Source organism: Hibiscus syriacus, unplaced genomic scaffold, assembly GCF_006381635.1.
Source record: "Hibiscus syriacus cultivar Baekdansim isolate YM2019G1 unplaced genomic scaffold, ASM638163v2 tig00116994_pilon, whole genome shotgun sequence".
NCBI lineage: Eukaryota > Viridiplantae > Streptophyta > Magnoliopsida > Malvales > Malvaceae > Hibiscus > Hibiscus syriacus.
Window position 1 is genome coordinate 442501 of NW_024063510.1, and position 17036 is coordinate 459536.

General features: G+C 33.9%; 1 pseudogene; it reads right to left on the reverse strand.

The window, feature by feature from the left end:
- Nucleotides 1-669: 669 nt before the first annotated feature.
- On the reverse strand, nucleotides 670-11894 carry LOC120193275 (annotated as a pseudogene).
- Between the last annotated feature and the right edge of the window lie 5142 nt (nucleotides 11895-17036).

Here is a 17036-nt window from a genome sequence, read left to right on the forward strand (position 1 = left end):
ACTTACGGTAGCTCATGTATGTATTTGTTAAGGATCATATGAAACAATTCTTTTCCAAGCTTCACAATAAATCGACAGGTTGGACAACAGAGTTACAGGAAATAAGGTTGAAGTGTTATTATCAAGTAATCATGCTTGGAAATTGGAATCATATACTTACTTTTTTTTTTATAAAATAAAGTATGTTTATTGTTTGCTATTTTATTATTGCTTCAGTAACCTAGAAAATGGGATATAACACGATGAACGCAACTTATCTCCCATAAACCAATGCACATGACGCAAAGTAACGTATCCCTCCTGTGCGACAACTGATGTCCAATCACATAAAACACAATATATCACACAAGAGTAACGGTATGTGTTCATGGTGGAATGATGTTTAACATGTTATAAAGCATGCTATCGATGTTGAAATAAATCTCTGGCATGGTAGTTTTGGATGGAGGCTCATTGGTGTGTGTTTTTAATGTATGGATTGGTCAATTTGGATTCCAGCTCTAGAGTTTGGAAATTCTAGCCTCGATAACACGAGTTTCAAAACTCTTGATTGAGGTTTCTAAAACTTATAAGTATCGAAACTCATGTTGAAACTTATATACCAGTTCAACCAAACCTCCACTGCTGCATACAATAGTAAATGACATGACAAGCATAACAAAAGCCCCATAGACGGAAAGTAAAATAAACCAAAGAACCTGTAACCTGGCCAACAAACAATACAAAGATTAAGCCTAGACGGAAGAATGACGAAGAGCGGAAAAGCCTATTTAATGGGGCTCCGTCGCAAGAAAACGACTCCCCTTGTATGTGGCACTTGCGCAAAAATAAATGCCTTTTCAATCTATGCTAACTCTTCACATTCTTGGAAGAGTTGTATATGGAACCATTGAAACACAGTGGCAAAACACCAACCATGAAAGCGAGCACAACACATGCATCTTCAGAGCACCAATAAGGTTATTCCGTTTCTCATAAGTTATTCATTCTTCTTTCACAGAACTGGAGTATTCGTTCCCGTTTCCTGATGCAGTTATTCCGGATGAAGCACTCGATGACGTATTGCTTCTGGTGCTTCCGTTTTGGAAGCTCTTAGATGCTACAGCTTGGTTTGCCTGAGAATTGTTTGTTGCAGGCATTTGCCCCTCCTCAGCTAACTTTTTGAGAAGATTCATCAAGGTGGGAACAAACTTGGTAGATAAGGAAAAAAGCCCGGGTAGCTGCAGGCATAAAAAGTTGTAAATTAGTCATCCGATCAAAACAAGTAAAACTGTGTACTCACAATGATAGTCGAAATACAGTCTTTAATGGTTTGTTTACGTGAACTACGGAATGCCATCAATGATACAGATAAATGCTCACACATAAACAAGAGAGAATTTCAGTTTGATACTCACAGCACCATTGCGGAATTCACCCGAAATGTCGAGCTGCACCCACAGAGCCTTAACAATAAGGAAACCCACAAAGATGACACCCAGATATAAAGGATTCCTGCAATGAGGTGATTCTTTTAGTAAGCACCAAACACGGACAAGGATAAAGAATATCATTGAATACCCGACCAAAATAGATTCAATGATACAAATGCAACATGCACCTTAGAAGAGTCATAAATTCATTAAAACCCAAGACTATCAAGGCAACAATTGCCCATGGAGGTGGTAGCCAGTTGTTGTTACGCTTGTTCGCTTCCTGAAAGTAGAAGAAAATTTGAGTAAAAAAACAGAGATTATATATATCAGCAATAACACGTCTACATAGACCAAAATATAAATTTTGAATTCCAGTGAATGGGACATTAATAATGTATATGCTACGAAGGGGTGGTGCATGTGAAAAATTAGGGAAACACAACAGAATTTAAGCGACATTAGTTAACAGAACGCAGTGACAAATCAAGAACAATATAATTAGAATTTTGATGTTCATGCCTGTGCAGAAATGGCCTGAGTGACAGTGTACTCTGTCTCAGATCTGAATTGCCGCCACAAACACTTGCACTGAACAGGTGTGATCAGTGTCTTAGCAGGGGGAACCTAAACCAAAAATTAACAGACATAAGATTAAATCACACAATACATGTTCAAAAGATGAAATTCCAGCATTAGAGAGAAAGACATAAAATACAGCAAAACCCTGGGGTTGCTTCAGCATTACAGATTTAGCAGGTTAATGCCAAACAAAATTTGCATTCATGGCAACAATCATTGTCAGACAAACCTAGACAACTGTGTCTTTCTTTGTATAATCCATGGGAGTCATAGAAATGACAGCAAATAGAATGCAATTGTCAAGAAATTTCTATAGTTCATCTAAATCTCATAACCATCCTCTGCAAGAACAAGACATTACCTGCTCCCAAGTGCTTGAGGCTAGTGGATCAAATGTTGTAATGCTCCTATCAGTTACAACAGCATTATTTTTCGTATCCAACAAGGCGGATGTTAGTGTATTCTCGATATTATCAACATTATCATCCAACTGGATTGCAGCCATAACAGCTAGCAACTTTAGGGACTGGCAACAGAAAATAAACAAGTTTAGCAGAGAATAAAAAGTAGGATAATTCTTAAGCAGAACAAATGATAGTACACAAACATACTGCAGAACGAGCTGTTTTAGTGATGGCTCGGATATCTTCCTTCCCAGTCCAAACCCGTGGCATTGAATCAGAATCATGACTAAACAATGTTGAAAACCTGTATAAATCTTGTGTTAGTTTTGGAGGTACATAAAGTCTAACAAAACAAACGCTTTAATTCAAACATTTAAATGTGCTATTACCGGTCCTTCATACGGATCAGTGCCCTTCCAGCCTCTTCCCTTGTTTTTGTTTCAACCACACCTCTTGCATAATCCTCCAATCTCATTAGCATCTTCTCCTTTGCATTTTCATCCATGTCAAAACAGAAAGAGCACTGGAGAGTCCAGAAACAGCTGATTCAGTTTCGCGCTGGAGAAGTTTCTTTATTGAGGGCCATGTATCATCATTAGCACCATCTAAAAGAGCTTCAACAGTTCCTGATAATGCTTCATTCAGATTTGCCTGCAAACGCACCATAATTATCAGTATGATTACAAGCGATGCTTTAACCGGTTATAAATATGTGTTGTGTATGTCACCATCATAGAAGTCAAACATAAAATAAAGAGTAATCACATATGAATTAATACCATTTACCATGTTGAGTGTCAAACGGAAAATAACACCATAGGGCCCAAATTCATGTTCATCAAAAAAATGAACTAGAAAATGACCTTTCTTATTTTATTTTTTTTATAAGAATTTCAGGCCTCGTTAAAAACCCCCTTCTTGCTTAATGGAGCTAGTAGGGTAGCTCCTTAATCAGCGGAAGGAGGAAAAGAGTGCCTTAGGATTTTATTGAACATAAGAAATTACATAAGATACAACCTGGTAAACACCCTTAACAGAAATAGATAAACAGGGAACAACCCTAAACCAACCAAAAACTACAACAGTAGTTCAACCAATCTGTCCTATTAACCCATCTAACAACACCTTCTAATACAATAAAAACCAACATTTACAACCAAAAACTAAAATAAATACCTCTGAATACAGCTGTCGAGCAATTAACAACCAATTGAAGGAACAAGTTCTAGTGAAATATCGCAATCTTCGGAGACCCAAGAATTAGGCTTGAAGGAAGGATCAACTTCGTGCACCATGATTTTGAACAAATTATCGCCGACCTTCAACTCCATCAACTCATCAATTCTCCCTTGAGCCTTTGTGAGTATTTGAATTTTAGCCCGATCAAAAGACGATGGAAACTCATAACTGTTGTTGATTGCTACTAATTTGCCCCACTTAGTTGCAATGTTTTTGAAAGTATTCCAATTCCAAGCGTGAAAAAGAACACCTTCACAAACTAACCAGACGCGACGGCACTCCACCACTAGGCTCTCTGACCAAGTTTCCACTCTGGAAAACCATTCTGCAAGAGTCTCTAGTTTCTCATCCTTCACGATTCTCAACTAATCGGAGTCTTCAAAAACCATTAGAACCACATTTTCAGCAGCTCTCATTAGCGTGTAGCCAACTAGTCCTTTGGCTTGAATTTGGTTAGCAAGATTACCAATTTTGATAAAATTCTTGCACCACCCCACAAGACAATTACTCAACACGTGTAGTTTATCTTCGTCCACTACGCCCTCAACTTCAGAGAGTTTGTTCCTCGAAATAACTTCCATCCCAGAGTTTAGGTGAACAACTGTCGAGGACTTTCTCCAGTAAGACTGCCGAGGTTTATATTTAGCCAAAGAGACTCTAACTTTGCTGCCGTAAATATGATTACCATTCATCTTTGCTATCGCTATCTTGGCTTCCTCAATTGTTGCATAGCGAATAAACCCAAAACGAACCCCTTTCGAGTTTGTTTTTTTTGGAATGAAGGCATCGATAACTTGACCGTGAATGCCAAATATAGACCCAAGTCTCTTCCGATGGATCGTCTCTGGAAGGTTTTCGATAAATATCGTGTAACAACCATTTATGAACCCATTTCTGATTCTTGGTTGATCTTCCTTCGACGAATTATGAAACCCATTTCTTCTCCTTCTCGTTACTTCGGAAAACTTTTCATTGGAGTGCCCTATCGTGGTGCTCTCCTTGGTTCCAACAAGATCAATATCAGCAATAGGAAGAGCTGGTATTGCTTGTACTGCATAAATCTTTCCGACCTTATGTTTCCCTCCTAACTTCACTGTATACGTTCCCAGATTTTGTTGATTTTGGGGCGTAGGAGCTTTTCTGTACGTAGTGCCATTGGGCTCTACTGTCCAACCAGCCTCACGGGCCAAGGAAGCCAATATATCATTCATAGCAGCATGCGGGGGAAGAGGGAAATTACCGTAATTTCTCAATCCGGCCAGCACACGTCTGGTGAAAACTCGCCTGTTTCGTTTCCGAGTCTTTGTCCTCTCCTTTTGTCTCCTTTGCACGTTTTTCCTTACCGGAATAAGATGAAGTGGTTGCACCAGCGAGTCCAGATGTCTTGAAAAACCTCCCTCGTGTTAAAGCATTCTCCAACCTTTTTAGTTCTTGTTCCGTTTCTTCAAATCAGACACTTGAGCTTTAAGTTCCTTCACTCTCGCTTCTAAATCCTTGGCATAATCAAGAGAAATATTAACAAAAGCACCACGACATTCTAGTTCAAGAGGGAGTGGAGAGAATCTTGACGTTGAAGGAGGAACAGTAGAGTGACTCGCAGAGAATGCAGTCACCGCGCATGTTGCAGAGGATTCCTGGGCTGAGACGGGGGTTGGGGTTCCATGGTGTGTTCTGGAAAAAAAACAGGAAGGAGGAAATGGCATATTTCTGCCGACCCAGTAAACTGGAAAAAAATGGAGAATAGAAACTATTCTCGACACTTGGAAAGGGGGTTATGGTCGCGTGAAGATGCTGAGTCTGTTGATGCGGCGGAGATAAGCACGGACAGCAAGAAACGACTAAAAACGGCAGAGGACTTCGTCAAGATCTACGTTGATTGAATGTTTCAATCACAAATCTAAGGCCAGATTTGAAATCACCGTTGGCCTGCGATCTTCCCAGGGAAAAACGGCATCAAAACAGTGGTCAGAGTGTGGCGGCGGACGGAGGCAGCTGGTGGCGGACGACGGTGGCGGACAACGGGTGGATGACAGAGAGAATATTTTCTAAAACGCCTGGGCTCGCGGAGATTCAAAATTTGAAATCGCCTGGGTTAAAGAGAAGCTGGAGCTTCTCTCACTAACACGTAAATGACCTTTCTTATTCAAACCAAGACAGCATGCCCGTAAAGTTTAGTTTTATTAACCCGTGTAATAATCACATCTAAGTTAATTCGGCTTCAATATTCCTAGAGAAATTTACATTGTGTCCAACAATGCAAAAATTTCAACAGGTAGAGACACAGTACAATATCGACAAACTAGCTGAACGTGACATCTTAATTAGTTGAGCTAAAATTATTTGTTAAGTAACACATATGCAGCAAATCGAAAATTCCAGCAACCAGCAAGACCAAGAAAACAAATGTCATCACAGTATCAACTTCAAAACACCTTGTCTCCTTCCAACCCAGAAAAAAAGGTGAAAATGATAACAGATTCCTGGTCTAAAATTTTGATGGGATACTTTTCATAATACTGATTCATTGGTATGGCTTACTAAATGGCAAGTAATCTGGAAATAATAGAATTCTCGATAACCAATGATGACAATCACTTGAAAGAAATAAGTTGTCATACCTCATATGATGAAGTCAGCTCTGAAAGTTTGGCGGCTCGGACAGAATCAACATGTGCATCAATATCACGATGTAGCTTATCCCTCACTTTAGAGGAATCCCAATTCGATAGTTCAACAGCAGCATCTGAAAAGATGAAGTCAAACTTCTCATTCACTCGATCTATCTTATTGAGCAAAGAAACCCTCGTTGACAAACAACTATGGTACCAAATCAATTAAATGCAATCAATGCACGCAGTCTCATTATTTAAAGTTTGAATTCAGAGCAATGTGTTAAAAATAATTTCATCTGATTTGAATACTTCGTTATTAAACAGACCACTTTAATGATTTATTTTCTCTTTTTCACTTCATAGCTGTTGAACTTGTGTTTTGCAGTTTTGTTTCTTAGTTTTAATGCTAAGAGAATGGTTCATCAAGTTCAACCATACCTTCATATCCTTCATCAAATAAAGCCATGTAAGATTCAGTGCAGTTGCGAGCAGCCACAGAAAATCCCTCTCCATCATTCAAAGCCTTTTCAAATGCTGCCTTAAATTTCTCAAGAGTTCCAAACCTTAAATGTCCTAGCATGGAATTGTGGGCTGGTTGGACAAGCTAAATCATAAGACAAAAAGCAAGTGAGTTGAGAAAATTTAAATAACAACTACTAGACAAGAATATGGAGTGTGCTATTACTTGAAGCAATTTTTCTTCTAGCAGCTTTCGCTTTGAAGATCTAACACCTTCATCAAAATATGCAACTTCTGCATCATACCTAAATTCAGGACAAAATGAACAAAGTCGGTGCCACAGATATTGGGGGAGAAAACAATCTTGAATTGATTAACAAAACTGCCTCTTTTTTGGCCAAAGTATGCATCAAGATAATTTTCATCCACCAATTTAATGAAGCAATATATCATTATCACCATCATGACTCACAACTCATCAGATTGCCAATCAGTAATGCCGACATTCCGATTTATCTTTTACCCTCAAAATCAGTACTTCAAAAATGAATCACTTCTATAATTTCTTATTAAGTCAAACAGTCTTTACCTAACACAAACAGCCTACTTGAAATTTATGAACTGGAAAACTTATCTAGTGTTCTTACTAAAGTAGACTTACTCTGATAGACAACTGTAGAGAATTGAATTCAGCTTCTTCCCAAAGCCAGCAACTGGACCAGACTGCACAGCCTCTTCTAATAGACACCAGCTCTGTCATAAAGGTAATAGGTTGGTTTTAGTTTCTATAAAAGTAACCAACTCTAAAAATTAGTGTCTGCATACATATATTAAAATGTCCACGTACCTCATTTGCAGTGAAACCAGCATACTTTTCATTGGCAATTTCTTCACAGCGTACCGTGGCCACCATGACCTATGGGCAAATGAAATATATAAAATAGAAAAAACAACAAGATTTGCGAATTTTATTTAATGAGCTTAAAGGTTACCTTATGTGCTGGAAGGTCAAGGTCCTTATTCTCTTTAATGACTTTCCAGATCTGCTGTGCACTAAACAAGAACCCGGAAGCAGGTACCACTCCCCTTCGATCCCCAGCAAGCCCTCCCGGTGCAATAGAGTGGAAGAATCGTTGTCTCAAATTAGCAACCTTCATAATAATAATAGAATCAGACAAGCTGCTATTTGAAAGTCGGTCCAATATCTCAACAGCAACATCCAACATTCAGAGAAAATTGCACAGAAGGTAGATCTTCTATTTTAGACAGTACAATCAGGACAAGAGAGGAAAGAAAATGTAAATACACAAATTGGAGGGGAGGGGGAAGAAGAACTTGCCAAACAATCATTATGGAGCCATCACAAACCTAGTAGTAGATATTCAACTTGGTATTCTTTCCATTTAAAAGAAAAAATAATTGGAACTCTCGACAATTAGGAATTTTAATTCACTTAGAGGTTTAATTTATAATTGTACGATTAGGATTAATTTCCTTAGGATATAAGATAAAGTTTAAGACATAAAAGTTAGGAATAAAAGAAACCTAGTAGGAATCTAACTTGTAATCTATAGCCTATAAAAACAAGAAGTGTTTTCTATTTTTTCAATGAGAATTTTTATTCCTAAATTTCTTTTCTTCTATCAATTTCTCACAAAAATTCTAAAAAGCCAATAGTGTATAGTTTGTTTGCATGCTACGAATACGAAATGTCCTTAAGAGATGACCTAAATGTGGTACCTGCTCTTTAAACAGCTCTTCCTTTTCTTCATAACTAGAAAGTGCAACAACCTCAACCTGGCCATTATCAATCACAATAACCATCAGAAACAATACTCATTATAAAAGTTAAAGAGAGACAATATATAGTTAAATTTTTTTTTTTAATAGAAGTTGGAGGTCTCGTTAAAAACTCCCTTCATATTCGTTCCCATACTAAAAGTATGTTAACGAACATTGGAAGGAAGAAAAGAGTACCTCATATTTTATTAATAATAATACCCGATACAAAAGACACCACTGAATATCCTCTCATGGTATATATAGTTAAATTTGTAATGCATAAAACATAAACCAACATCCTACATTGAAAAAATCACTTAATGGAGTTTCCTTATGAGCCTGCGGCTTAGAAACTGAATCCCATATCTGCAATTCCAAGAAAATGGGTCAGAAAAAAGTAGTGAAGTTAATCAGAAATGTAAGAAGCATAAGCACAACATATCCATAGTCCGTACCTTCTGAATATCCTCTCTCAGAACAGGTTCTAAATTTTCTAGAGGTGTCTGTAAAAAAAAGGAATGGTTAAGGACCATAAACTCAACTAAAATCATAAAACCCTTAAGACATATTAACAATGCAAACCTAAGATACTAAAAAAACTTGAAGAAAGAAGTAGACAAAAGATTAGCTCTCCAAGCATAACATGCTACATAAAGGAAAGGTACCAACCCTTGTTTTATCACGGATGACAAACATCAAAGTCGTTTTGCGGGGGCTAAACAACCGCATCATGACCTGTAGCCAAATACAAGTAGATCAAGAAATGAACCAGTCAAAATTCAGGGCACTATGAGTACTATATCTGAAACTGCCAATGCAAAAAGTGCACTTTGTTTCTCAAATGCTGTGTCATCCTGGAATGAGGCAAATAAATTAATGAAAAACATGTCCAAAAGAATTATCTCACTACTTTCCCTTTTTTCATAAAAGATAGGATGGTTAGATATAATTAAACCAAGCAAATACACCTGCAGATAATTCACTGTATATTCTGCTTTTATAATCTAAATTCCAAATCTTGATTTGATTCAGCTTAATCCATCACTCTTGAAGCCCAGTGTAAGTTATCAAATCTTATTCTAGGATCATAATCATTCTGATAATTTTTTTTTTCATTTCGCCTACCTTGGAATTTTTATTACAGAAAAATATAAAACCCAGAATTAAAGGTTTGACTAAAAAATTACTGAAGACTGACCTTCAATTTCATTTTACACTTGTAAAACAAAAATAATACAATAGTACAACAATTTCCTACATGGGTAAGGTTTCCTCCATACAACTCTAATCACCCTTAATATGTATTAATTTCTCATTTCATATATGGGTCTTACACAAATAAATGGTGTTGACGAGCATAAAGAAAGCAATGAAAGGAGAGCCCAAGCAGGGTCCTAGAGGAAATAACTACTTGATCAATAAATCAAAATGTGTATCCATAAATGTTTTGTTTTTCTTTTCTTTTGGGGGCATGGAAGGAGGGATATCCTGAATCCTATGTTTTGCAAAAAAAATGAAAAAAAAATATATTTTTAAGCCAACATGGGAGAAGGAAAAAACAAAGCAAGAAAAAGTTGGTACATAGAAAAATGTTGTTTCAATTTTGGACAACATATGATTGATATAATGAGAGCTAGCAACAGCACTCTCCACGTTCTCTTCCATCAGTGCCTCCAAATCCATTACCAGTGTGCAAGGCTGTATACCAGCACACTTTGCCATCCAAATACCTTTAGTGGTTTGAGACCTGACAGAAAATGCATTCCATTAGTTGTTTTGAGCCAATTGAGACAAATGTAATGTGTTATAGAAGGAAAAAACAAAGCAAGAAAAAGTTGGTACATAGAAAAATGTTGTTTCAATTTTGGACAACATATGATTGATATAATGAGAGCTAGCAACAGCACCTCTCCACGTTCTCTTCCATCAGTGCCCTCCAAATCCATTACCAGTGTGCAAGGCTGTATACCAGCACACTTTGCCATCCAAATACCTTTAGTGGTTTGAGACCTGACAGAAAATGCATTCCATTAGTTGTTTGAGCCAATTGAGACAAATGTAATGTGTTATGAGAGAAACACAAGTTACCTTCCCTTAAATGCATCCATTTCTCTGAAATTGGTGTAAAACAAATTATTTAACAGTGTGCTTTTACCTGTTTAGATCATGGAAGACAACGTGAAACTTTTAATGGAAAAAGCAGAAATTACATGGCTAACAATATAAAATGACAAAAAAATAATTCATGGCGTGCGTTAGAATTAAAAGGGAAAGATATATATATAGAGAGAGAGAAAGAACTAACTACATAAGTTTCAGACAATATCATATAAAAATGAGTCCACATCAAAAAAGTGAGATATGAAAAATGTCTTCGGTGAAAGCTTAAGTGCCAAACTCCAAGCTTATCAAACTCTCACATGTAACTCAAATAAGTCACATATTTCTAACTCAGTATCATTATGGAAAATGGAACAAATAATGAAGCATCTTAGAGTGAACTACAAATAGGCACCTATGGGGCAAGAAAGAACAAGCATAAAGCAAGATGTGAAGAAAATATCAAAGCATACCGCTGCTCTGAGGTCCCATGATAGAAACCACGGCATACGACAACCCACATTCAGCAAGCTTTATTTCCTTGATAAAGCGTTCAGTTCCAATATCATTGAAGGTACCATCTCCATCAATAAGTTGAGTTGAATAGCATTCCTCGGTCGTGGCTGTCAAACGCAATGTTCATATCAAGTGTAAGAAAAGACAAGAAAAGCCTCCATCAGACAGCTCAACTAACTCTAACAGGCTCATACTCCTCATTGATGTTAAAATCAAATTTCCCATATCAATTGATCAAGGAAAATACTAAGAATACCTCAACTAAAAAGAAATAGTATATTCATTAGTTTTGACAGATCAATTTGGCAGCTCTAATATCTAGAGTAACTTAAATTCAAAAATTGAATTTTTCACTTTTTTATTAGTTTTCCTTTTCTTTCTCAGCAACCGAGCACGCAGTATGCATAAAAAATTATCTCTACTCCCGATCCAAAAATAAAAAATAAAAAGTCAGATTTACGATACTCAAAGAAACTCTTCCTAAAACTCCAGATAACGGATCATTAAGTAACAATAAAAGAAGAGAACTATTACGGCGGCGTCGCATGCTGAAACGCTTCGTTCCAGTAACATCACAGAAATTAAATAAGAAACCGAAAAATAAAACAAACGGATCGCTGAAAAGAGCTATAAACAGAGGGGACAGAGAGATTAAGATGAGAGGATGAGAGAGCGTACCCATTGAATCTTGTTTGAATCGTAATAGCTCGGAAACTGAGGAGATCGATGTCAATGAAAGACGGAGAACGAGGATGAAATATAGAGAGAGATTTTGAAGCTAGTCTTCTTCTCTGTTTACTTTGGTTTCTTCTTTCTTTAAAAGTGGGTTGGACCGAACGGGGTATTCATTTCGTTTCAATGACCGCCAAGATAGTGGATTAATTAATAATTATTACTACTTCCAATCTTTATTTAATTAATTTCTTAAAATTTCTAAATCCAAATGTTAAAAGATTTTTAATTTGTTAATATACTAAATATTTTTTATAAAAATATATAAAAATTACGATTTTCGTTCTTAAGTTTACCTTTAAATTTTAAGATATTTTATATTAATATATTTAAATTAAATTTCATTTTACATTGATTCATAAATTTTAAAATATTTTATACTAATTTTAAAATTATCAGTATCATTTTATTTTGATAATTTCATTATCTATTTTTCAATTTTACTATAAAGTTCCTGAAAATTAAACATGTGACTATTTAAAAATGAAATAAAACCGATAATTTGAGTATTGTCATAAATTGTTTTAAAATTTATAAACCATTTTAGAATTAAATAATAGTTTATAGATTAATATATAGTATTTTAAAATTTACGAATTAATTTAAAATAAAAATCATAGCTTGAGTACCTCGTGAATATTTAATTTTTAATATATTTCAAAAATAAAATTTGCCAAATTTTAAGTTTTAGAAATAATTTCAAGCATGCATCCCCAATAACTTCCCATGCACCTCCGTTGGAGGCACTGACGCGGAAGCAACTGATTGGTTGTCCAACAATTTTCTTTATTTGTTTGTCGGAAAGGTTTATTGGTATGGTTGTGTTTGGTTAAACCGGGATCACCGACTAAAGCGGGGCCCAGTGGCCGCCCATTTATCTTTTATGTCCGAAAAGTGGGCGGTGAGATCGGCTGCTTTAAGAGCGAGTGCGCACACGCTCTATTAATCTAACGCTGATAGTGGCGTGGCTGCTTTAGCTGTTCTGTGGAACCCATGAATGATGCCAAACATTCCATTACAATTACGCCCAAATATAACTTTTAATTTTGATTTAGTCACTTTATTAAAATAACATTTACATTTTAATAACTTTGATCTCATCTCAATATCCCTTCTCTTCGTCTATCCACTGGACTAAAGAAAAAATGATTTTGGAAAGTGTTTTTGGTTGTTATGTTTAGTTAGAAGTGACTTTCAATTTTATTTTTAATATTAATTTTATAATTTTAAAAATTTAATCTCCAAAAAATCATTTAAAACTAATTTATGACATTTTAAAGTTCGCCTTAAAAAACCAAGTCTGATTATTCAGTAATCCGAGTGAGAATAAAGATTTTTCTTAATTATTCAGCTTTACTTTTTTAAATATAAATATATATCAAATCATGGAATGTGGAAAATGGATGTGGATCGTCTTCTACACAAATTTACATGTTTATCTTATAATAAATTTTTTATTAGTTATATACATATATATTTGTTTAGAGAATCGTATACTCGTTTTATGATGAGATAAGAAATAAATTTAATTATGAAATGCACTTAAATTATGATTTATTTAAAATGTGTTAAGAAGACGTGCATCTATGTAAGTTTGCGTATAAAAAGGTTTTCATTATTGCCTTGTAAATATTATACAATAACTTTATTGTTGATGAACCAAGTAAGAGTCATGGTTCACATTAATTGGTGTGGGTGGAGAGTCGTACATGAAAATTTATGCAAGTTGAACTCGTGGACATGGTGGAGAGGCTCAAACAAGAAGATTATGCAAGAGACGAAAATGGGGATCAAAATAATTATTTTTTATTTAACCAAATATGTCATCGTCCTATTAAAATAAAATCAACAAAATTTACAAAGCCTGAGATCCAATCTCACACCTAAAGCATCAAGAACTTATAGGCCAATCAATTTTTGTGTGTGGCACTAATACAATATAAATTAAATATAAGTTGTTGTAAATATATATCTAAAAATGATTTTTTGTTTGGTGGTCAAGCTTGTGTTGCTTCATCTAGAGGATGCGAGTTAAATAAAACTAATTAAAACATGTTATTTAATTGTTGATATGTAAATTTTAAAAAGTATCACATTGTGTTGCGTCAACGTCATCGTTAAGTTTTTAATGGTGGGGTATCAAATTGAAACAAAAATAAAACGTTGGGTATGGTTTTGAAAAATAAAATAAAATTTAGGTACTAAAATGGAGTAATATATTAGGTACTAAACATGTAGTTTACCCTATTATATATTATAGGTACAATATTTGTCTCTCTTTATCGAGGAAAGATTATAAAGTGATTTTTTCTTGGATGACATCTTTTCTGGCAATAAAACCTTAATGCAAAAAATAGAGGAAAGGCTTATAAGGTGTCCTTTCTAAGACAATGTCCTTAGTGTCAATTTTATTTAGGCTTAAATACACCTTTACCTCTTGAATTATACTTTTTCACCGAGTTGACCCTAAAGTTTTTTTCAGGATATTTTGCTCTTTGAAGTTTAAATTGTTACTTCATAATAACATATGGGTAAATTACATATTTAGTGACTCAACTATTCATGCGGTTCTATTTTGGTCAGTCAACTACTTTCGTTTTCAAAACCATCACTAAATTTAAAGTTTTGTTTTGTTTTGGTCACCCAATTCGATTAGATTTATTTTTTAAATTTACAAAATATTCATTTATATCTCATAGTTTTTGCTCAACACATTAATTTAATGTATAATAATATATAATATTATAACATAAATAATAAATAACATATTTAATTTGTACTTAAATTTTTAATAAAAGAAACGTTAAATATTAAATTAAACTATCATAAATATTTTTAAAAATAAAAAATATGAAAGAGCCATTATCCATTTTGTAAATATACACTTAATTTAAGGCAAAATTCATCAGATAAAGCTCTGAAAAAAAATTCTTGAGATAATGCTGTTGAAGAATTAATTGTTGAATAGGGTGTTTGCTACAGTTCGAACGTTGGTCGCCAGGTGGTCCGAACGACCAAGGAGGTCGCCAAGCCGTCCAAGCGACCTGTGTGTTTGTCATTGCTGTGCATGGGACATGCACGTCGCCATGTTATCCCGGTGACCAAACTGCCTGTGATTCCCTGCAGCCTCTATTCCCACGCATGCTGCTGCTGCATGGCAGCAATGATGCCCTCCATGATTTGAGGCAATAATTCATGCACTATTCACGCGTGAATAATGATTGAATTATTGTAGTAACAAGTTTAGGGTTTAGAGGGTCAGTTTAGGGTTATATATTGCTTGACCATTGGGTATTGGGTACGGTAAGAAGAAAGAAAGGGAGAAGAAAGAAAGGGAGAAGAAAGAAAGGAAATGAAGAAGAAGAAAAGGAGAAGAAGAGATCGGGTATAAGTTTGTTAGTCCAAATTATTAGTTTGTTAGTTTAAGTTATATTATATTAGTTTGTTTAAGTTATATATTATATTATGTAAAAAAATAGTTTCTTAGTTTAAGTTATATTATATGTAAAAAAATATTTAATTAGTTTGTTAGTGTGTTTAAACTTATATTAGTTTGTTTGTTGAAGTTGAAGTTATATTATAAAAAAAATTTAATTAGTGCTTAATTAGTTTGTTAGTTTGTTATTTTAACTAAGTTATATTATACTAAAAAAATAGTTTATTAGTTTAAGTTATAATTTTTTTTTTTTTTGTTGTTGTGTAAATTAGTATTATATTAGATTATATAAAATTAATTTGTTTAATTTATTGTTGTTTAAAAAAATATTTTGTTTACACCTATAGAATATATTCCACAACTTTTGGCCACATACATATTGATTTGAATAAAGAAAAAAAGAAAGGAAGAAGTCATAAATACGCGGGTAATTTGTTATTTTTTGTTGTTGTGTATGTCTAAATTAGTTAGTTAGTTAGTTAAAAAATATTTTGTTTAAAAATATTTATTGTTGTTTAAAAAAATATTTTGTTTAATTTATATTAGATTATATGTAAATTAGTAAGGAGTAAAAATTGAATCAAATATAATCTTAAAATTTATAAAAATTAATTAACAAATTTTTTTGATATTTAAAAAAATCAAAAATATTATCAAACTAATCATTATTATTAGTAATCATTACTAAATGATTAGTATCAAATCTAAATCATTAAATATTTAATAATAATAATTTTAATAATCATTACTAAATCATATCATTGCTAAATCATTAAATATCAAATCATTAGATAATAATAATTATTAAATTATTATTAATAATATTAATAATCAATTAATCATTTTAAATAATTATTAGTAATAATATTAAAGCTTTCCCCCTTTGCCCCCCGTGACTACCCTGCATGCACTGCTCCATGCCCATGAATCTACAGCAGTTCTCCATGCACGCATTTAAAAGTTGGTGCAATTATTGATGCAATGTTAGTTATTTTTTTAATTAATTTATTTTTTATTCAAATTAATTTAGATTATTTTTTATTTTATCGTTAATATTTAATTTAAAAAATATAAGAATTTTATTTTATCGCTAATATAATAGGATAGTATATTATATTATTTATTTAATGATTTATAAAATTATCTTATCAAATTTTTTAATATAAATTTATATATTTTTTATTCATAGAGAAAATGAGCAATTACTTTTTTACGATTGTCCATTATAATGGACAGATTATGAAAAATGAGGTCGAAGTTGTTTTTCAGTCTGAAAAACCAATAAATTTTATGTTCAAAAGAGACATCACATTTGTAGAAATGAAGCAGAAGATAGAAAGAAAAATTCGAGCTGCAATTAATGGTTTGATATGCAGGTTTATGATATGTCTCAACCCAATCAGATATGATGCAGTACCACTTGAAGAAGATGATGATATTGGAACCATGATTGGATTACATGAGTCAACCAATATAACAGTTATTGTGTTATTTGTTGATATGCGTAACATATGTGATGTTCCTCGGCCATCAAGAAATGTAGCTCGAAATCCATCTGAAATAGCATTCGATAATGAGTTTGAGGACCCGACATACATGTGCCCAAATAGTTTTATGGCACTATTGGAAAGTGGAAATGAAGTCGAATGGACATCCGCAACAGCAGAGTATGAGACGAGAAACATACACCATTCGAAATTGATTGTTGATATTGATGCTGAAAATCGATGGGGAGAAATTCATGATGATTCAAGCAAAGATG